Source organism: Cydia strobilella, chromosome 20, assembly GCF_947568885.1.
Source record: "Cydia strobilella chromosome 20, ilCydStro3.1, whole genome shotgun sequence".
Taxonomy (NCBI): Eukaryota; Metazoa; Arthropoda; class Insecta; order Lepidoptera; family Tortricidae; genus Cydia; species Cydia strobilella.
Window position 1 is genome coordinate 10,517,988 of NC_086060.1, and position 8,071 is coordinate 10,526,058.

Consider the following 8,071-nt stretch of genomic DNA (forward strand, 5'->3'; position numbering starts at 1 on the left):
CAATCGCTCGTTCAAACCGTTAGAAAATGCAGCATTAACCGCGGTAAATATAATTGGTATGTTTTCTTTATCTAGGAAGTTTTTGAATTCCCTTGAATTTATTCCCGGGTATTGATCAGTCAAAATCATACCAACTCTATTTTCCTGGGTCACTTTTTTTACTAATTTTATGAAGTCACCAGAGCTCTGGGTTTTAGAGGTCAAAATATAAGCGTACCTAGTAAAATGATCTACAAGTAAGTGTAAATACGTTTTCGTAGAGCGCGAGCCACCGAATCCACCAATAGTGTCAATAGACATAATTTCAAAAGGGTACGTTGCTGGACCTAAATGCGACATTAATCCAATTTTATATCTTACTCTAGACTTATTCTTTATGCATATTTCACAGTTGTCACATATGTCTCTAATATTATTTGTCAGGTTTTTTGCGGTATAAAATGGTTTTATTTTATTTCCCAATTGTAGTGGTCCTAAGTGACAGTAATAATCATGCGTAATTTTTATTATCTTTCTACTGAATTCCTCAGATATTACTATTTTATCTTTTTTCCTAAGTTTTCTATAGTATAGCGTATCCTTTAATTTCAGTTTGCTTTTATTATTTTTTATGAAGTCATTAGTTCTTTGATCTTTTTGTATTTCTTCGAGTTTTATAAAGTTTACACATTTTAATTTTTCGTCCTGGTAATCCCCTGGTTCTAACACCGGATTCCTACTCAAACAATCTGCCTCTAAATTATATTTCCCTGGGGAATATATGACTTCAAAATCATATTGTGATAGGTAATATGTAAGTTCCCCTAATTCTTCGTCTGTTCTAGCTTTAATATTCATTTTTTCTAGCGGTTTGTGATCCGAGAAAACAGTAAACTTTTTCCCTATGAGCCAGTGTTGCCAATACTTTACGGCTTCTTTTATTGCCAAACACTCAAGATATATGGCCTTTCTCTTTTTTTGGGCATCACTTAATTTTCTGGAAAAGTAAGCGCAAGGTTTCTCTTCACCATTACATTGTGGTTGTTTTAAAATCGCACCTAAACCCTGTATACTCGCGTCTGTATAAATGTGTATCGGTAAGTTCGGATCAAATATTGCTAAAATGGGTTTAAGACAAAGCAGTTTCTTTATCAAATCAAATGATTCTTGGCACTTATCTGTCCAACAAAATTTCTGTCCCTTCCTGAGTAAATTATGTAAAGGATCTAATATTATCGAAATATTTGGTACATATTTGCCATAAAAATTTATTTTGCCCAGGAATTGCCGAACATTTTTTTGTGTTTTCGGTTCAGGGAAATCTTTTATCGCAATTAAGTTATCTTTTAATGGAGTAATTGTATTATTCATTATTATGTGACCTAAGTACTTGACTGAGTCTTGAGCAAAGGTACATTTTGAAAATTTAAGCCTAAAACCCTCCTTTGAAATTGATTCTAATAGCAGTGATAGGTGTTTAATATGATCTTCAAATGTTTCAGAGAATACCAAGATATCATCAATATAATTTACTGTGAAATCTGACAGCCCATGCTTCCTAATTATACTACTCAATATCCTCTGAAAAATTGCAGGCGACGTCTTTAACCCAAATGGTAAACAGGTCCACTGAAAATGGCCTTCCTGCGTGACAAAAGCTACTTTCTTCCTATCTTCAATTCTCAGTGGGATTGACCAAAACGCTGAATTTATATCTAAAGTGGAAAAAAATCTACAGTTTCTTGTTTTGACCATTAAATCCTCAACTAGAGGAAAGGGTTGTGATTGGGGAACCACGATTTTATTTAAATCCCGGAAATCTACACATAATCTAGTCTTTCTCCCTTCTTCTTTTTTGTAGGCCAATGTTACCGGGGCTGCAAAAGGGCTATAAGACTCTTCAATCATTTTTTTTTTTAGTAACATTGATACCTGCTGCTCTATTTCTTTCCTGTCCTCAATGGTACACCTGTAGGGCCTTTTGCTACAATATCTGTCTACCAACAAATCAATATGAGCCTCATAATCCTTCACAGTACCTACGTCATACTTGTCCCTAGCAAAAAGTGACGTATACTTGCTAATTAATTTGCTTATTTCTGTCTGCTGATGTATATCTAAGTGATCAACTGAAACACTAAAATTGTCAACTCCTATGTGTTCATTAAAATTTACTTGACCCACGCAACTACCTTCATTTCCAATTTTTCGTAAATTACATATGTCTGTATCCGTATTGTGCTGTTTTTGCCCTTCAAATTTGCTACCTGCTAAGCCAGGAATTATTTCTGCATCTCTGAAGGGTAAGACATCTTCAACAACTTGTTCCCCAATGGGAATACTCTGTGAAATCTCTAATTTTTCATTTTGACACAATCTAAACGCTCGTATGCAGTCCAATCCAATTAAGAAATCGGAATCGAAGTTTTCTGCATCCATTACAAAAGCATTTACCTGTTTTTCAATATCAAATATTTTTATCTTTAACGTTACCATTCCTATTGTTTTTCTAACGCCATTAATCGTCTTTAAGCCCGTACTACTTTTACTACCAGTACTATTGTTATCTTTTAAGGACAATAATCTTAAGTTTATCAAAGACACATTAGAACCTGGATCATAAACTCCTGACACTTTTAAAGTGTCATTTATTAACAAACTAATTTTGATTAATGGCGGAATGTCTAGTTTTTTGGGTCGACCTCATTCAACTCGGTCTCCAAAGTGAAATTATTAACACTCCTTACTTGATCCCGTCTATCCCCACTTTTATTTTTAAACCAGCATGAAGACTCCGGATGATATCTCATTCCTCTATTTTCCTTTTCACACAAACGACAAGGTTCCTTCAGATTTTTTCCTTTCACTTTATAATCAGAACCAACAATTTTTTTATCCCAAATTTTCCTTTCCACTAAATGTTCCAACCCTCTTATGCTACCAAATAAATCCTCAGTCTCTTTTAATGTATTCCTATCAATCTTATCTGCTATGAAATTTGGCAACCCTATCGCAATGAGATCTATCACCGTTGATTTATCCATATTTTTATTCATCCCTAATAACAATCTTTCCTTTTTTAAAGCATATTCTAACAATGAGCCCTGTCTATATTTAAATAATAGTGCATACCTGACTGGTGACCAACTTTTGTCTGCATAAGTCTCACAAAAGTTTTTTTTCCACAAGGACCATTCCGAATCAACTGTATGCTTTATTAGCATGGCACCATACCAGTCTTGACATGAATCATCTAAAAATAACCTAAGAGCTTCAATCCGTTTCATATCCTCTTCTATTCCTAAGCGTGCACATTCAGCTTCAAAAGTCATAATCCACTGCAGTACATTTGACATCTTTCTTGTGAATTTTTCTATAACAAACTTCTCCTTTAAATTCTTCATGCTACTAGTTTTAGCCTTGTCACTTTTAATTTCAGCAAAACTTTCAAGAATCCTTGATAATGCCTCTTCGGATATTCCAGCCGCTGGAGTCTGTTCCTGGGTTGTCGATGCAATTTCTTCTAACAAGTATCCCTTAAACTGCATGTTACCATCCTCATCTGTGTAACATTTAGTTATATCCGATGTCAGTGATATCCACACCTGCCTCTTGTCATGTCTTCTTCGCAATGTATTTTTTACTTTTTTGAAGGTTTCTGTCGCCATAATCGCTTCATGTAGCTTTACTGGTTGATATTGCTCAGGGATGACAAAGACATTCTTGCCAATATCCGTTATAGAGTTTACGCAAATGATATTAGACTTCGGGTCGTCACTACTCGCCTTTACTTCAAACTCAAATCTCAATTTCTCCATCTTTGCCAATAAATAGCTGAGAATGTTGTTTTATAATGTGCGTTACACACAATGGAGGCGAAATAAAACCAAAAATGTGTTGCTCTGAAAAGAGAATAAAGTTTTTTTATTAACAGTTACTTATTTCTAGCTTAACGGTCTAACTTAACTAAATATCTAAAGTACTTACCTGAAAAGAGAAACAACATTAAAGCTATTATTCCACCAAGTATTTATTTCTAATTTTCTATTCAATAATTGTTAATCTTATATGTGATCGTTACAATGCACTTTTTACGAACACCGTCTGACGTTTAACCTGTCAACTGTCAATGTGTCATTGACTGCCACAGATTAAGTCCAAACTGAGGAAAGATGAATGAAGATAACAATGCTTCATTTACATATATATTACGATATAGTTTGAAAAACTTTATTTTTTTATTTTCACATTTACCCCCCAAAAGTGGTTGTTTAAAATTCATTTGTTTGCGTTACATGTTCGTCTTTGGGTCACAAACTTACATATGTATACCAAATTTCAACTTAATTGGTCCAGTAGTTTCGGAGAAAATAGGCTGTGACAGACGGACAGACAGACAGACAGACGCACGAGTGATCCTATAAGGGTTCTGTTTTTTTCCTTTTGAGGTACGGAACCCTAAAAAGAAAAAAAATATGAGCCCAAAAAAATGACAGTTTTGTAACGCATTTTCACATACATTTTGTATGGACCGTTACAAAATTGAAACCCCAATTTTAATATGAAAAACTGGGGACACTTTTTTTCTTTGTCACATTCAATAGTCTCGTCTAGTTTGTCTCTCGATTCTGAGTCTAAAACCCAAAAGTTGATGGTTTTTCAAAAAATTTTTTTTCAAAAAACTCCCAGCTACATCACCACGTAGCGTAAGCATAGATTAAAATATAAATTGTTAGGACAGTATTTAAGTATTTTAATGAATGTTTAATATAGAATTTATAATATGTAAATCGGGTATATGAAATCGTATGATGCTCTCATTCATGTGACAATAGATATAATGAAATGTCAGTGTTATTAATAAATGAATATTTTAATTTAATTTTGTTTCATTATCGCAACAGCTTAGCGCTCAGCGCATAACTAATAATTAATAAACCTTACCTGAAAGTAGACAGTAGTTATAATCAATTAATCAAATATAATAGTGATGGCTGATGGCCAAAGTGGCTAAATATATCGGATGACATCCTTTCCTAAGATATAAATCTTTTCCATCCTAAGATATAAATAAAACCTACTGTAAACACATGTATGCAATACATGATATGAAAATGAATATATTTGGCCATCACTACTTATTTATTCGCTGCTGACTGTACGCCATAACATTTATAAGCGTTTATGGGCATCACCACTAGCGACGACTTTCAGTTCTCTTAACCTTTTGGACGCCAATGACCGATATATACGCACCGTTCATAGACCACAGAGCAACAGACATAAAGCATATGCATAAAGTTCAATTTCACTCTAGCTGCTAGCTAGCTGATAGCTTTTGTGTTTGACACAGCGTCGAAAAGGTTAAAGTTCAAATTGTTAGTGTCTTTTATTTTGTGGTTTTAAAAAACATGCTTTGCGCTCTCTAGCTAGCGCGCGCCTCGGCGAAGAAATATGCCGTGCCCCGGACGCCAGGCGGTCGCGATTATTTAAGCAAAATTGAACTTTACGGAGTCCCGCGTAAGTTCCTATTGCATTGGCGAAGCTGATGACGGCTGTAGCCACCGTTGGCGTCCTTGGCAGGACTTTCCGATGACGTCCACAGCCGTCTTTAGCAGTCAAAGCGTTAAACCTTATACAGGGTGACCTTAGCCATTGGACAAACTCTGAAATCCCACATAGGGTTACTTCTCAGGAATGCTCTAACGTTCATATTTTTTTAATTAGAACAAAAGAAAAAAGTAAATTTTCAAACAAGTTATTCTAATAATCGACAACAAAAAGAAACGTACTGTATTAATCAGTGGCAGTGTTTTTGACAATTTATTCGAAAATGTGCGGCAAAAATGACATTTGTCAAAAGCCAGAATCTTATTAGTGTCATAAATTAAAAAGGTCGAAGAAGGTTTCATACAATTTATTACCTCACGAGCTACTAACAACCAACACACACAGCTCCAAAGTAAAAAATCGTAATTTGTTAATTTCTTCGTAACCGCTACACCTGTTGTTATGATACTTTGTATACTGGTTCTAAATACCCTAATGCATATGTACATTTCGGCTTTGTCCAACCGCCAAGGACAGCCTGTATAACTCATGGAGGAAGAAGGGTTTGGCACATGGAAGTGAATAAGCCAATATACCGCCCTCAAGTCCACCAAGAAAAAAAAAAAAAAAAAGGTAATATACTTAGAAAATTAATAAAATATAATTCGATTTTTCGAGGTTTTATGACATAATATCGCAGTAGCAGCTTAAGAAATAACATTAACAAGAAGCTAGAATTATTACATTTAATTTTACATTTATTAAATCATTATTTTTAGGCCATAAAATTCTACATTCCCATAGAAAATCACCTCGCAACTTCTTTACCAACAGCCTAAGCGGTGTTAAGGTCACATACAAGTAAGTAGGTATATATAAATTATTTTCTAAAAATTAAATGCATTTTTAAGGGGCCCACAGACTATCAGTCCGCCGGACGATATCGGCCTGTCAGTTGTTCGAAACTGTCAAATTTTTGTTCTAACTGACAGGCCGATATCGTCCGGCGAACTGATAGTCAGTGGGCCCCTTTACACACTTTTATTTAGCTTCACTGCGTATATACAGTGCTTCAAACCTTGTAACTAAAATTTGAACCACTTCCCGGTATCTAATTCAGTTGAAATTTGGAGTACTGTCGTAATTCCGGTGACAGTGCAATAATATGCTAACGTGGAGGTGTTCTGATGATGCAGCCGGTAGGTAGCCAAAGGAACTCCTCGATGGAAAAACATAAACACATCAAGTTTAGGCTCATTAGAAAGGTCTTAAGAAGTACTCGATAGACATGCAAATGTGAAGAAGTACAGTCAGCAATAAAAGTGTGTCCAAAAAAATTTTTTTTTACAGTTACTATAATAAGAAATACACCTGTATACATTAAGGTAAGTACACTACAACCAAAACAGAATAGTATTTATTTTAATGTTGGGTACGTAGACTTATCTTTTTTAATTAAATTTACATTAAATTAATATAAAAAAATATTTATTATTATCATTGAGTAAAACGTGGTTATGACTAGCTGTGATAATGTAAAAAACTACAACCGTTTACACATCACACCTGTTGCATCCTGTTCTGCAGTTTGGCAGATGTGCTTTTATTAAGGGGCCCACAGACTATCAGTCCGCCGGACGATATCGGCCTGTCAGTTAGAACAAAAATTTGACAGTTCCGAACAACTGACAAGCCGATATCGTCCGGCGGACTGATAGTCAGTGGACCCCTTTACACTTTTACCTCGTTATTTGGATTAAATAAATTGAAAGAAAAAAATAAAACAAAAAGTAACATTATAAATTTAAAAATATTACTTAATCTATTATTATGCGTAATTATTTACAAATTCGATTTAAGTGCACTTGACTTTGTATCACGGACTGATTTCTAATATGACATAGTTCTTACTTCTTTCCTGTTACCCCCTGCTGGGGTGTAGGGCTCGAATCTTATTTGTGCCAGTTTCAACCAAAAGGGTACTTATTGTCGCTGGTCAGTAAGGCGCTATTCCCATATAGCTTCAATTAGAAATCAACCTTATCGACAAGCGACAATGGTACCTTTTGATTGAAAACGTCACATTTCTCCACTGAATTCGGTCTTGGGCAGCTTGGGTAACCTCCTCCCACCCCACCAGGAACTAATATTTAATTTAATTATATTAATTTTCGGCCGCGACACCAAATAATAGACTACGAAAATAATAGGCTACGGAGACTGCTTAACATCAGGCGGGCCGTATGCTTGTTTGCCGGTCATTATTTCGACTAAACTGACTGTCATAAGTATTCCTTTCAAAAAGCCAAACGTTTCATTAGAATCTTGAAAACTTTGAACGACACCGTCTGTAAGAGAGGTGGTACCTTTTCATTGCTATTAAATAATTCAATATCAATTATATTTTGTCTAGGCTTAAAGCTCACTTAGATATTAATTTTACATAGTGCCGTATTGGGCGCGGTGACGTCCTATTTTCAATCCGGAGATTGCGGGTTGAAAGTCGGACGGAAAGTTGGTCGTACCAATAAGTATTTCGGAC